This window comes from Carcharodon carcharias, chromosome 12, assembly GCF_017639515.1.
Source record: "Carcharodon carcharias isolate sCarCar2 chromosome 12, sCarCar2.pri, whole genome shotgun sequence".
Classification (NCBI taxonomy): domain Eukaryota; kingdom Metazoa; phylum Chordata; class Chondrichthyes; order Lamniformes; family Lamnidae; genus Carcharodon; species Carcharodon carcharias.
In genome coordinates this window covers 96,345,598-96,361,983 of record NC_054478.1, presented here as the reverse complement: position 1 = coordinate 96,361,983, position 16,386 = coordinate 96,345,598, and positions in this window count along the sequence as shown.

The window sequence follows — 16,386 nt, the reverse complement described above, 5'->3', positions numbered from 1 at the left end:
GCTTCCATTTCACTGATGAGACTTCAGGCCAAACCATATCCAACAACTTGCTCTGAAAACTCAGCTGACATTTTGAGAGCTGTAACAAATTCCACCACAGCAGCTGAGACAATCCACAACATTCTGAAACAATCAACAACAGTTTACTAGCATAAGAATGCAATTAGTAAGCACACAAAATTTGGAGTTTATATTTCAATATTGTGTGCAGATGTAACATTTGCCCTCTCTTAATCTCTGCCCAAATCACCCAAACTCCTGAGAGAATTAGCCAATCAGAAATATAAACAAATGGACATTAAACTCTCTGAACTTGCTCCCTGGCCTTCCTTGCTCCCACACCTTCCTCCAAACACTCTCCCATGTTAATTACACAATGTTTGAAAATGCTTGTTTTCAAAAATCTTACAACCCCCAAAAAGGTCTCTTGCCAATCTTTAACCCTGATTCCACCCCGTCCCAGCATCATGAAGCAAAACATATATTTTATTTTCAATTGTCACCCTCACAGTTCTGACCAATTACATGCCACTGAATCTAGCAGTGCACAAAACACCCTATGCAACTGATCATCTGAACATAGCTTTTTATCTGGGAACCTTCAAACTAGTTCTTTAACATACTTTGATGTTTTTTGAAGTTTAAGTGAAATCAACTTCAGCAGGGCTGCAGAATGGGCTGTAGTTAATTGCCTGTCCATTATACACCCCATCCACTATGACTTCACACTGACTAAAACACTGCATATTCAAAGTGACAGGAAGAAAGTAGACGTATTTGACTAATGTCACCAAACCCAAATCGCCAACCTTGCTCAATATTTTCAGAGTTGCCTTGTTATTAGTTTAGATCATATCCAATTATTTGTCTTGCATAGTGATCTCAGAGCTTCTCAACACTGTCTGAGGATCCTACTCTTGACCAATACACCTTGTCATGAAATAGCAACTTGTATTTATATAGCATCTTTAATGTAGTAAGATGTCCCAACACGGATTACAGGAGCATTATCAAACACAATTTGACACCAAACTGCACAAAGAGATATTAGGAGAAGTAACCAAAAGGTTAGTTAAGAAGTGTGTTAAAGGAGGAAAGAGTGGTAGAGGCAGAGAGGTTTTGTGAGTGAATTACTGAGCTCAGGGCTCAGGCACCTGAAGTCATCAATTGTGGAGCGGTGGAAACCAGGAATGCGTAAGACAGCAGAACTGGGGGGACACAGTGATATTGTAGGGCTATAGGGCTTAAGGAGATAACGGATATTCAGAGTGTGGTCTTGCATCGCTACGCGGGAAAGAAATGACTGGTAAGTAGTGGGTAAGGTTGGGTAAGTACTTACTACTTCAATTGCTTATAGTTTAAGGTCTTTTTGTGGTATCTAGTTCATATATTCTATAGTAATGATGGTCAGGAAAGAAGGGCCCTAGAGTAATTGATTTAAATGTTTAATTTAAAGGGATAAGTCATGGCAGAAGAGCTCAAAGCCGTGGTGTGCTCCTTGTGCTCTATGTGGGAAGCCAGGGACATTTCCAGTGCCCAGGACCAGCATATGTGCAGGAGGTGTGTCCAGCTGCAGCTCCTGGAAGCTTGGGTTTCAGAGCTGGAACGGCAGCTGGTGGCACTGTGGAATATCTGCGAGTCTGAGAGTATCGTGAATAGCATGTTTAGAGAGTTGGTCACACCACGATTGAAGGGACTTGAAGAAGGAAGGGAATGGGTGACTACTAGGCCGTTCAAGAGAAACAGACCGGTAGTTCAGGAGTCCCCTGGGGTCCTCTTTGCAAATCGGTATTCCATTTTGGAGGCTGGTTCCTCCAAGGAGTGCCAAGCTTCTGGCACCACAAGCAGCCTGTCTGTACAGGAGGGGAGGATGAGCAATAGTAATAGGGGATACTATAGTCAGGGGAACAGATAGGCGCTACTGTGGCCATCAACGTAACTCCAGGATGGTGTGGTGCCTCCCTGGTGTCAGGGTCCGGGATCTTACTGAATGGCTGCAGGGCATTCTGAAGGGGGAGGGTGAAGGGCAGAGGTCATGGTACATGTTGGTACCAATGACATAGGTAGAAAGAGGGATGAGGTCTTGCATCAAGAATTCAGGGAGTTAGGCAGTAGACTAAAGAGCAAGACCTCTCGGGTTGTAATCTCTGGATTACTCCGAGTGCCACGTGCTAGCGAGCTCAGACGTAGGAGAATAGCACAGGTGAATATGTGGCTTAAGAGTTGGTGCAGGGGGGAGGGTTTTAGATTCCTGGATCACTGGGACTGTTTCTGGGGAAGGTGGGACCTGTACAAGCGGGCCGCTCAACATCTGAACTAGAGCGGGGCTAATATCCTTGCGGCGGGTTTGCTAGTGCTGTTGGGAGGAGTTTCAACTGGCAAGGGGAGGGGAGAAAATGTTAGCAGAATAGGGACATATCATAATACAGTAAAATAATCAAGTCACAGGGAGTACAGCTGCATTAAGTTTCAAGGGATTAAGACAAGGCTGCATGGCCTCTACATTAATGCCAGCAGTATTACAGGTAAAACGCATCAGTTAAGAGTGAGGATTCACACATGGAATTGTGATATAGTAACTATTGTTGAGGGAGGGGCAGGATTGGCAGCTCAACATTCCGGGATATAGAATCTTCAGGTGAGACAGGGGAGGGGGTAAAAGAGGAGGAGGCATTGCATTATTAGTTAAGGATTCAGTTACTGCAACAAAGAATAAAAAACAAAGAAAATAATTTTAAACCTGTGATGTATCTGGCACCAATGTATGTAAGATGTAGGTAAGTGTGTGCAGCACAACTGCTTCACCTCACCATTGGTGGCCATGCCTTCAACTATTTTAAAATTTATTCATTCACAGGATGTGGGCATCACTGGCTAGGCCAGTATTTATTGCCCATCCCTAACTGCTCCTGAGAATGTGGTGATGAGCTAGCTACCTCCTTGAAATCCACAGTGCTGCTGGGAGGGAGTTCCAGGCTTTTGAAACAGTGACAATAAAGGAACAACAATATAGTTCCAAGTTAGAATAGTGTGTGGCTTGAAGGGGAACTTGCAGGTGGTGGTGTTCTCATTGCATCTGCTGCTCTTGTCCTTCTCAGTGGTAGAGCTCACAGGTTTGGAAGATGCTGTCAGTGAAGCTTTGATGAGTTACCTAGGTCCTAATGTTTGAAACTCCCTCTCTATACTTCTTCACATTTAAGACCCTCCTTAAATCCTACTTCTTTGCCTATCTTTCAATCGGTCTCCATAATACCTTCTTTGGCTCAGTATTAATTTTCTATCATATAATATTCGGTAAGGTACTTGTAGCTGTCCCAATAGTGCTACAACAGGAAGATGGCTTGCAGCATCGGAGGACTTGTCAAAGCTCCCACTGAAGATCTTGTCCAAGACTGAGGACCAGCACATAAGTGCAAATAAGAATCATATAACAGTAGGGAAAATTGACAATAGGGCAAACTTAAAGACTTTGTATCTGAATGTGCATAGCATTCAGAATAAAACTAATGAGTTAACAGCACAAATAGGGATAAATAGGTATGATTTAGAGGCGATTACATGGTTACGTAAGGAGATGTGGTTACAGGGAGAACAGGTTTGGAAGTTGAATATCCAAGGGTACTCAGTGTTTCATAAGGATAGGCAGGAAAGAAAGGAGGCAGTGTAGCTTTGTTAGTAAAAAAAGAGATCAGGTGCTATAGTGAGGAATGATATAGGCACTGGGGAGCAAGACATAGAGTCAGTCTGGGTAGAAGTAAGAAATAGCAAGGGAAAGAAGTCCCTGGTGGGAGTAATCGATAGATCCCCAAAAAGTAGTTCAGCAGTCGGGCACAGTATAAACCAGGAAATACTGGGAGCATGTAAGAAAGGCACGGCAATAATCATGGGTGATTTTAATATGTATATAGACTGGACTAATCAAATTGGCAAGTTTAGCCTCAAGAAAGAGTTCATAGAATGTATTAGAGATTGTTTCTTGGAGCAATATGTTGTGGAACCAACCAGGGAGCAAGCTATTCTGGGTTTGGTTTTGTGTAATGAGGTGGGATTAATTAATAATAAAGCATGCACTTGGTGGGTTGCACTTCATTCGGGACTGCAAGGTTTGTTTGCCTACCTTGCTTCGGGCAGCACTCGCAGTCATCAGCACCAGGCTTTACCAGCAGCACCACATCACTTTTAGTGGGGCTCATGTGTAGGTCTCTACCTACCAGACCAGCATAAGGCGCGGTGGCATTTCAATGGCTGCAGGGCAAGTTCTTGCTTGGGAAAGGGGGAGAAGTGGCCTCAGGCAAGGGAAGAGGCTGCAGGACAAGAGTTGTACTGAGTTTTACCAGGGTGTGTGTGGGAACACCTGCTGCTTTGTGCAAGTGGCCTCAAGATGGTGAGGGCTGATGAGGCATTCTCCAGAGGAGATGTGGCCAGATAGACATGTGAGGGTGTGTGTGAGAGAATGGGTGGTGATGTCCCTTGAGCTGGCAGTGAGTGAGATGCCAGTGACTGTGTGATGGGCTTGAGAACATGAGTTTAGAATGATGAGGTGGTTGCCATACCTTGGCTGCATGGATGAGATCACTCATCCTCTACCTGCATTGAATGGCCAACCGCTTCTGTGCAGCATTGGCACTGATCACCATTGCCATCATCTACCAAGCCAGAGTGGTAATGTTGCTGCCCATGCTGCAGCCAGAGTGGCGGTAGAAGATGTCACAACGGGCTTCCATGATGTCAAAAAGGCGCTCAGGTGCTGCAGTCTTCTGTGCTGCAGTCCTGAGCTGGAAGTGCTGAGCGCAGCCACAATTTAAATGTGGTGCCTGCAGTGGTGAAGCAGTGAGGTGACGGTGCGGCAGGCGAATCGGAGCCTGCCCACCATCAAATCGGCAAGTATCACAGTAATTAATAAATTAATGCAGCAGGTCTGGGATGGTACGGCAGGAAAAGCCGCCATTGCGGCCGGCGGTTAAGACATCATTTTATCCACCCACTACCGATCTTAGTGGAAATCTGGGACAATTCCGCCCCTTGTGCCTGTGTCAGTTTTCAAGGTCTCATGGAATGCTGGGAGGCAGAGTTGGCCATGTTGGCCAATTTCTGGAAATTGTTATCATAAACAGCCTTTTTGCAGTACCTTCTCTTTGGCTTATTGACTTCTTTTAAGATGAATGCGTTCTTGCTGAAGAACCGGCTACACTTCCTGTCCATTTCATTGATTAAGGCCTCTCGCATCAGATTTGTTAACTGAAGAGCCCTCTCTCTTCCTTAGTACTCCATTTGTGCAGCTCCTGCTAGCAGTCAGTATTAGTGCCGATAGTCAGTAGCAGCTCCATTCCACTGAGTGCAGCTCCCCTTTAACAGAGACAGGCTGCCTTTAAGAGGAGTAGACTAGCTGCACCTTGTGCTATCAGCTTAAACTACTGGGCCTCCTGCTGAGCAGTCCATTGCCCAGCAGCATGGGTTCGACTCAGCCCAATGCTACAATCATTTCAACAAGGAGGCAGCAACAAGTTTGCAAGCTGACTGCCTCTGTGGACACGAGCTGATTGCAAAATGCAATCCCATGCCCAAAGGCAGGCCTTAAATGAATTTTGAACAATGAATATTTTATGTCAAGTATTTAACAAGACTTTGGGTCATTTTACAACTTTAGGCCACCCATGGCCTCAGTTATCCTAATCTTTATGCTGTACAATAGCTGGCTTTTAGTAAAAACATATAATTTAGAACTAAGAAACAACTGTTTTAATAGGTTACAACAAAAGCAAAGGCAGCATAAGAATGATACATTTTATGAGGAACATAATTAAAGCACAGTTTGAAAATTATAAAGAAATACCCAGACTCCCTGACCGAGAGATTTGGTTATCCACCACCTGTTTTTGAGGCGCTAAGTGGGTGCATTAACCTCCAACATTGCAGGCACAAGCACAAGCTGATTTTCAGCTGGAATTGCAGCATCTGCCATATTCGATCAGGCTTCTTCATGGATGTTCGAAGTGCATGTCAGAATTATGGAGAACATTGTGGGGGGAACGATTCCAGCAGGCAGGCCTAATAGTGATATGCTGATATATTACAATGAATTTTCCGATGTCCGATGGCAGAGAATGCGGACTGCCATTGGCAGGCTGAGTGAGCGATCACAAACTGGTTTCACGCCGTCATGAAACTGTGCTATACTGTGCATTCACGCCACCAAACACACCCGACGCCAGCATTGCAGGTTTCTTCAGGAGCCGAAGTGCCTTAGACAGTGCAGCCACATTGCCTTGTGCACTCCCCATTGTCAGTCTGGCATTGCTATCATGAGAAAGCAGATCAATCTCAACATTTCCCCGGTACCATACAGGTCAGTGCCTGGATGATTCTTTCATTCTGCATCAGCCTCCTGTGCTACCTTTATTCTAATCAGACAGTCAGGTTACAGGCTGGTTATTGGCCGATAAGGATGTGCCTTTCTGACATCACTCATGAATTCTATCAGGAATGTGAGTGCTTGGAGAAATGCCTTTGCCTTTATGCACTGTGCATATTGGAGAGCTGCTGGCCTAAGTGCAAGAATTCCATGCATCCACAACTTAACCACATTTGCAAGGAATAGCCCCATTTTCTACAGCTGGACTCTACTTTTTAATGTTCTTTTGCCGAAGATAATGCTCTCACTGGGTGCATTTTTTGGGACATAATTGAATTTATTTTTTTCCCCCAATGGGTAATTTGCTGGATTACAACACAGTCATTTATGTTGGAGCCTGAGCTAAATTGACTGTTTTCTGAGTAAGATTATAGAACTACCAAAATTTGACCAACGCCCAGCTCCTTTTACGTTTCTAGATTCTGACGATTCTGACTATTCTAACCAAGCTTATTGGCAAATAGTTGCTATTCATTTTTATCAGAACACAGATATTGGTGCTGTTCCAAGACCCAATTTATTGTAAAAGAATCCAGGTCATGCTTGGGAACGCTGATACAATCTCTTAGAGGAATAGTGGGGGGGGGATGGAAGTGGGTGTGAATTAGCCACCACAACTATAACACTTCATTTCACACTCCCTCCTCATCTATAGAGCACTTTAGTTTTGTTATAACCCAGGAACTACACAAATTTTCATGTTGTCTTCAGGGATATCCCATCAAAGATTCTAACATTGGGCTGTTTTCATGGACACACGCCACTTGAAAACGGAAAATGTAATGTTTCTAGGTTCTTGTTTGATTGTGCTACACTTAACCAGAGTCAAACATCCTGTGGATGATGACTGTTTCTTTTTCTCCTTAGGGCTTAAGTGTTTGTGCGTGGCATCTATGAACTTAAGTGATCATTCTTGGTGTTTTAAATCTTCCATTTTCAGCTCTGTAAACACTGACCATATTGATATGGTCTATATTTAGAAAATAATGGGCTGTCACTTTCGAGTTCTCCAGTGTTGGATCACTGGGTGGGGGGGGGGGTACCCAAAGATGCACTGGGGAACCCCTCTTGGAACTTCACAGGGACTGATTTGCACAGCAATTGCCCAGAAACGTAAGCTTGCCCTGGACAATTGCCCTGTGCTGGGGGCCATCCGAAAATGTGATTTAAATCACAAACATCGGATGGTTCCAGCTGTGTTACACAAATAGCTACCCAGAAAAACATCTAACTTCTGGTGACTATTGCAAACACCCCACTGAAATCCCCCCCCCCCCATCTAACCACAGGACTCCTCCTCCCCTCCACACACCACCCCCCCACCCCCCCCACTACAATGAAAACAGCCCAACGTTAGAACCTTTGATGGGATATCCCTGAAGACAACATGAAAATTTGTGTAGTTCCTGGGGTATAACAAAACTAAAGTGCTCTGTAGAGGAACGGGGAATGTGAAATGAGGTATTATGATTGTGGTGGCTAGATCTTCCATCCTCCTACCAGTCCTGTAAGAGATTGTACCAGCGTTCCCAAACATGACCTGGGTTCTTTGACATGAAATTGAGTCTTGGAACAACACCAATATCTGTGTTCTGATCAAAATGAATAGCAACTATTTGCCAATAAGCCGGTCAGAATAGTCAGTTTCTAGAAACATAAAAGGAGCTGGGATTAGTCAAATTTTGGCAGTTCTATAATCTTACTCAGAAAACAGTCAATTTAGCTCAGGCTCCAACATAAATGGCTGCGTTGTAATCCAGCAAATTAGCCATTGGGAAAAAAAAAATTCAATTATGTCCCAAAAAAATACACCCAACATACCTTATCTTCAGCAAAAGAACATTAAAAAGTAGAGTCTAGCTGTAGAAAACGGAACTATCCCTTGCACATGTGGTTAAGAAATTCAAAAAGTTAAATACAAAAATCTCCATTTCAATTAGTACAAACGTAAATATAACAGCGCAAACTACATTTGTTTTATTGAGAATGAAATTGAAAATACAATGCTAACCTAATAATTATCAATGTCCCACATGAAACAATTTATTTCTAGGTACCCTTTTGCCTTGTCATTTTAGTGCTTGGAGAAGAGCTAAACAGTTAACTCTTGGATAGTCTAATGATTTAAGAATCTTTTCATTCGATAACTACACATGATTGCTATGAATTTAGAAAGTTCCGCAGTTTTCATAATAGCAGTACATCACACTATGGCCGAGTTTTCCGCCCCCGTTGACGCCGGGCTTCATGGCGGGCATGAGTGGACAAAATGGCGAGAAGGTCAAAAATCAATTATACACCATCGTGCAACCAGTTTGCGATCGTCCACTCCGCCTATTAATGGTGGGCCGCCTTTCCCACTGTTCAATGTCAGGAACCTAGCACGGAATCATCCCAGATTTCTACAGAGTGGGGTAGCGGGTGGGAAAAAAGCCATTTCACTGGCCTGCTGCAGTGGCGGGTTTTTGCGCTGTTTCATCCCATTCCCGCCTCGTTGATTATGCAGCCACAGGAAACACGCCGTCTCGCTGGTGGGCAGCCTCCAATTTGCCTGCCATACCATCACTTCACCACTTCCTTACACAGGGCGCCATATTTAAACTGCAGCCATACGCACACTTCTTAATGCTTGCAGCCCAGGACTGCTCCAGTGAAGACATGGCCCCAGGAGCCAAGAAGAGTGCAGCCCTCTGATTCAGTAAATGTCCCTAGGGTGCACTCTGGATGCTCTGAAGGCCCACTGTGATGTCCTCTACCCCCACTCTGGCTGCAGGAGGCCCATCAGTATCACCACTCTGGCTTGGGAGGCAGTGGCAAAATTGGTCAGTGCCAATGCTGCACACAAGGGCAGCTATCCAGTGCAGAAAACAGATAAGTGATCGTTTCCGTGCCGCCAGGGTTAGGCTTATCACTCTAAACTCACACACTCACAAGGCCATCACACATTCGCTGGCATCTCACTCACTGCCAGCTCAAGGGACATCACCATTCATTCTCTCACACACACCCTTACATCCCCATCTGTCTTCATCTCCTCTGGAGACTGCCTCCTCAGCCCTCACCATCTTGAGGTCACTTGCACAGATCAACATGTGCCCTCACATACACCCTGGGATACACCCTTTCCCCAGTACAGCCCTCACCCTGCAGCATCTCCCCTTTGCGAGGCTACTTCTCCCCCTTCCCGAAGCAAGCCCTAGCCCTGCAGCCATTGAAGCCACCCCGCCTTAAAGGTGGTCTGGTAGGTAGAGACCTGCCCATGAACCCCCCACTAAAAGTGAAGCCTGGTGCTGATGACTGCAAGTGCTGCTCAAAGCAAGGTAGACAAACAAACCTCGAAGTCTTGAGTAAAGTGCAGCTCGCCAGGTGCATGTCACTTATGTACAGTCATGAAACAGATGGAGACGTGCCCAGATGATCCATCGTGGGGGGAATGATTCCAGTGATCGGGGCTTATAATGAGATGATAAGTATTGAAATTAGGTTTCTGATGTGTGGCAGCAGGAAACGTGACCTGCCATTGACGGGTGGAGCGGACAATTGCAAATTGGTTTGACGAGGGTGTGAAACCGATTTTTGGCCTTCTCGCCCCCGCCTAATGCCCGACTCCAATGGGGCCAGAAAATTCTGGCCCTAATTTCAATGCATTTGCATCTCATCTTACCAGCTCACTGGAATCTTCCCCCTCGATCATCCAATGATTGCACACTGACATGTTTCACAACAGCATTTAAAAAGGAATGCAGCAGGCGAGCTGAACGTCGAGGGGAGCTGGGAGGCGGGTGCACAGTAATGTTGCGCAGGGCTCACAAGTGTCACCTGTTCGACTTCAAGGAAAAGGCACCACGCATCCAGGCGAGGGTACAAGCAAGCTGCTTTTCCCCCCGGCTGGCTGACAGTGCGCTGCCGGGGCAAGGGCTGCCCTGCATCTGAGGCGAGGGGGTGGGGGTGCAAGGCAGCATGGTCCAATGGTGGTGCACAAGCACATGCAGGGGGCGAGGTGGGAGGGAAAGTGTCCACACATTAGGGAAACCTTGTACTAAGTGAGCATTCTTCCACAACTGAGACAATTCAGGCGCTGCTACATTGTCATGATTGGGGTTGGGCCCCTAGCTTATCTGCTCAATCAAGCAACACAGAGACATGAAAGTGACACTAAGTGCTCCTGAACTTTTCACCCTTCTGGCACAGACTGCAAATTAATGAGAGTTTTAGGGAGCTGCAGAACAGCTGGACGATTGGCAAGTTGTACAATCTCCTTGCTAAAGCTGGCCATGGAGCAGTCATTGGTGGAGGTGCTCACAGTCCCTTGCAATGTCATCATTCTGGTTTGGACAAGTCTCCCCCATGGTTCAGACTAACAGTGCAGCCTTGCAGTGTGGGTTAGGAGAATGCCTGTGCCTGAGCTGTGAGCACAGCATGCAGTCCAATGGGCAAAGCCACTGCCAATCGGTTGGGTGGAGTGGGGCAGAGGTGGGTGGGGTTTCGGGCAGCCAAGCAGCGTACTAAACTCTGGCCATCCAATTAGTGGCCAGCACACTCTGGCATACATTAAGGGGCATTCAGACTTAACCAAGACAGGTTCTTAGAACACCCAAGCTAGGCCACACATCTCTCTCTTTCATCCTGCAGGAGGAGTACATTAGAAGCATGGAGCCTGGTGACCTAGCCAAATACCACATGGCTTACGAGGGGTGAAGGCGAAGGAGAAGAGAGCAACTGAGGTGCCTGACTGAGCAGAGGGAAGTGCAGCAACCTCAAGAAGGGGCAGCTGCACACGCCGAAGAGCCATTGCAGTCAGCACCTAGCTAGACCCAGGGTCTACAGATGGTGCTTGTCATTCCCGCAATGACCCTGAACCAGTGTCGCCGAAAACTGCACAAGCCCAGGGAACTGTTTGGTCACATTTGCTAAGTGCTGCAGGATTTGGTACCATGGGGATTTGAAGGGCATCCACTGCCAATGGCTGTGAAAGTCACTGTGGCTCAATTTTTACTCCAGTGGCTCCTTCCAGGTCTCCACAGCTGACATCTGCGGTATCTCGCAAGCCTCCACACACAAGTGCTTCCAGGAAGTCACAGACACCATATTCGCAAAGGCACACAACTTTATGTATTTTGCCCAGGATCAGGGAAGCTAGGAAGCAAGAGCACAGGGATTTTCACAGATCTCAGGTTTCCCACAAGTGCAGCATGCCATCGACTGCGCTCACGTGGCACTTAGATCTCCAAGGCAACAAGCAGTCCAGTACGTTAAGCACAAGGGCTTCCACTCGCTGAATGTTCAACTGTTCTGTGACCACAGTAAATGCATCTTACACGTCTGCGCATGGTTGCCAGGGAGTGCCCACGGCTCCTACATCCTTAGCATGTCTGAGCTCCCTAACACTTTCTAGAGTCCATGGAGGCTGCAGGGATGGCTCCTCAGAGACAAGGGCTACCCACAGAGGATATGGCTGATGATGCCAGTATGGCGGCCTCAGACTGCAGCAGAGAGAAGGTACAACGAGGCTCATGCTGCAACTCGCAACTTTGGTGGAGCAAACCATTGGGATATTAAAGATGAGGTTTGGTGCCTGGGCCAGTCTGGTGGAGCCCTGCAATAAAGTCCACGAAGGGTGTTGTGCATTGCCATTGCTCACTTCACCCTTCACAACCTGGCACTGCAACAGAGGGAGGAGCTGCCTGAGGAGATGGAGAAGCTATGCTTCTTCTCCAATGTGGAGGCCCTCAACAGGAATGAGGTACTCAAAAACAAGGATTGTGCTTTCATTCGTTCATAGGATATGGATGCCACTAGCTGGGCCAGCATTTATTGCCCACCCCTAATTGCTGTTGTTCAGAGGGTATTTAAGAGTCAACCACATTGCTGTGGGTCTGGAGTCACATGTAGGCCAGGCAAGGATGGCAGATTTCCTTTCTAAAGGACATTTGTGAATCAGATGGGTGATGACAATGAGACCATCACGTTGTCCAGGTGAGGCAGGCACACTTGGGAGGCCTCCATAGCTGCTAGGTTCATGGAGGATGACGACAACGACGACATGCAGTGGGGCACAACTTAGATCCTCATATAACTTTTGTTAATGTCTAACTCCTATCTGGCTGATGACACCTCACTTGCACTCTGCGAACAGAGTCATATTATGGAGACGCAGGAGGGAAACTTTAACTGCCCCTGATCTTATGGCATCTCTTGAGCTGAACCCCTCAGGACCACAGTCATTGGACACAGATGCTGATGAGATGGTGGGCGGTGTGGGGGGGTGGGGGGGGGACAGTGGCGGCCAGCCCCACTCCACAAAGGTGCTGAGAGCACACTGACAGAATGATGGAACTCTGACGCCTGCCCCAGGACATTCTAGCAGCAATGACAAGCCCCATCTAGGTGCACACATGACTGATGTGTCAAGTGACTTGAAGGTGGGTGCATGATCAGTGTGTTGAAAAATTGCACAAAGCACAGGGAAGAGGCCCTGGACTGAGACACCTGCCTTTATCTTGTGCAGGAACCAAGCTTTCTCTCCAGGCTGACACAAACACTGCGCATCATAACAAGGAACCAGAGACACATTGTTCAGAGTTTATTTCCAACAGTGAACATTATGTACAAATGATTAATGCCCGTGCCCATGCAATGAAACTACATTTTCTTAACCCTCCTAACACTGCCGTTACATATTCGTTCTCCCCTGACATCCACAGTGGAGGTGAAGGCTAAGTCCTGGAGGGCCCCGGCCTGCTTTTGGGGTCCTGCTGTGTGGGTGGTGAGTGGTGCCACGGACAGGATGAGGTCACAATCCGCAGCGCAGATGAAGGTGCATGTGAAAGAGTGAATGGCAATGAATGAGATCCCTGTGGATGTGTGATAGGTTTGAGAGTGTGAGAGTTTAAAGTGATGAGAAAAATGACTTACCCCTGACGAACAGAAATCATTTGTCCTCTTTCAGCACTGGGTGGCTGTCCTCTTTTGCAGGGCATTGACACTGACCACCGCTGCCACCGCCTCCCATGCTGGGTTGGTAACCTTGCTTGCTGGTCTTCACCCAGGACAGGGGTAGAGGATTTTGTGGTAGGCCTCTACTGTGTCCAGTAGGTGCTCAAAGGAGGCGGCGCTAAACTTGGGGGCAGCATGTTTCTTCCCTTTGGCAGCCATCAGTTCCCAGCAGCTTCCTATCCCCTGAAGAGTACTAGCTCTGTGCAGGAGTGGCTTTTAAATATAGCGATCTGATTACTGAAGGCCTAAGGTGATGGCAGGATGGGTGAATCACATGCTGCCCCGCCAGCAACTGGTGTGTTTCCTGGGAATGCATTATTAATGAGGCGGGCCCCGTCAGGAAGGGGATGATACAGCATGAAAAGCCACCATTGCAGCCTACGGGTAAAAAGCCCTTTTCCCACCTGCTACTGCACTTAGGGTGGAATCGTCCCAGATTTGCACTATGTCATCCTTACTTCAATGCCTTTCATTTAATTTGAGTAAGAAAACATAAAGCCAGTCCCATCTTAAAATTATCAAAAAGTTGCAAACACAAAAAGGATCATTTTCATCTCTCTGCTGGAGCATCAAATAGGCACCTGTTCAAGAAATGATTCCATTATCCTCGCCATTGATGAATTGCTCAATAAAAAAATGAATCAAAATAAAAACAGGAAAGAAAAATAATGAAAAACATCTATTTATGTGAAGAGAAAGTGTTTCATGTTGTCTACAATTGAATGTTATTGGTAGGTTGACCATGCAATCACCATGGTGATAGGCAGCCTGCTGAATTGGAGTACAAGATATACTTGGGGTCATTGCTCAGTATTTAAAGTGTAAATTTCCCTTTTAAAATGGAAGCTGCTTTGATAACTGATAATGTGGAAATGAGCTAAGGAAGGGTATCTCGGTTATGTAACACTATTGTGGACCATGTAAAGCACCACTGGAGAAGGTACTTTCCAATCAGAAGCAATTAGCATACTGACGAGGCACTTTGAGTGCCTGGACACATGTAGAGTTGCCTTCAATATGCAACAGCCAGGATCTCCAGACTAATTATGGCCTGCTTCATGCTACATGAGATTGCACAGCAATGAGGTTTGGACTTCCAGGAGGGGCAGTTGCAGATAACAGAGCCGCTTTGGAAGAGGGGGAACCTGATGTGGGCAATGCACCTTGGTGCCCTTATAGTGGTGAGATTCACCAGTGCATCCACGTGACAACCTCATGCTGAACCTACTACTGCCTCCCTCATTACTCCCCCAACACAAAGCCATCCAGTAATCAGCCAAGCGTTTCATTCAGGACACCCATTGCTTGATGTTAAGCCTCGATGATGTTTCACTCATCACAAGTGAAAAGACCATTTGTTAGGCAGCAAACAAAAATTAGCACCAGGGAAGAGTGGTATAAACAATTAGTATTTGCTCAAAAATGAAATAGGACTTAACAGTCTAACATTGTATAATGTACCCATGTGCATTACCTTGTGCAGCTACCAATTGTTACTCTTCATCTTCTAAGTACTTCTGAAACTACAGGAGCTGCATGATGTAGTAGAGGTAATGGCAGGCTGCTCAGATCCCTCACTGGTGGCTGAGTTGCTATTGACTGGTTGCCTCTGGGTTTTGGAACACAAGCATCCTGCCAAAGACTCTGCCCACACCTGGGCAGGGGTAGACTCCTATCATGCCATGAGACAGCATGTGGAGAACTGTCGAACTGGAAGCAATGGGTAAGAAGTGGAAGTGCTATGAGCCAAGGTCCCATTTCCCTTTCGCCATATTTTTCTCAATTTGGCTCATCTGCACTTCCCTACCCGCAAAGAGTTGGAGAAAATTTTGATGCAATAAGAACTTAGACTGGATTTTACAAGGTGTTGTCCCCACCCTCTCTGGCTAAAGAATTAGGGAAGACCACCTGGCAGAAAAATGGTTGCCTCCCAGCCATTTAACAGCCAACAGATGAGAGATAGAATTTCCACTCCTCAGTGGCTGGAAGTTCTGCCGCTGAGAGCTGCCAGCCGAATAGATGCTGGAAGGTCTCCAATACCAACAGCATCACTGGGAGTGGTGGCCACTGCCGGTACTGCACGCGGGGCTAGAGGAGGTGTTTAGCATTGAATTGGGACGTGCTTAGGGATCAAGCCCTGCCTCCCTTGCTGGGGGTGGCAGGGCTTGAGGCTGTAGGAGGAAACCCGGTGGATAACACCTTGAGTGGGGAGGGCCTCCCGAAAGGCCCAGGGGGCCCCTTACGGAAAGACATGCCTTCTCAGCAGGAACCCACGCAGGGAAACCTGCTGAGCTGGGCACTTGATGTAAGCCTCTCATACCGTTGGTGAAGTCCCAGTGGCAACGAGATGCAGCCCTTAGGTGGGCATTAATTTCCCACATAAGGGCCTCAATTGGCCTACTGACAGGCTGGCCACCTGACACCGCCCCTGTTGCTGGTAAAATTGCAGTGGGGGCTGGGACAGGCAGGCAGGCTGCCTGAAGCATAAAATCCAGCCCCTCGAATTTATATATTATCATCACCAGTAACAAAGTGTGGAGTTATCTATTTTCAAAATTGTTAAGGGGAATCCTGATAATAAAGTAGTTCAGCTAAATTCTTAATAATTCACGAGCCATAAAAGTGTCTAATTCTAGGCAATTAGAGTCTGACACCGGACCAGAGAGTCCAATCACATGCTATGAGCACACAGCCCCTACCTAACTGTTATATTGGTAATTAAATCCACATAATGTCTGATGGTTGAAACAAAATCAATATTGCTGTTGTAGAAGATTCTCTGATGTGTGGCAGAGACTGTATTTCATGATGATCTAGTTCACTTCTGTTGCCACTCTGATGATACTGGAGAATACAACTGTCAGTACAGCATACTATAGCTCATTTTGTTTTTGAAGTGCAACTTTAAGTATGAGAATGAATGCTCAGATAAAAGGTGAATCACTTACCATTTAACTCCTGTAATTTGTAGTGCCTTA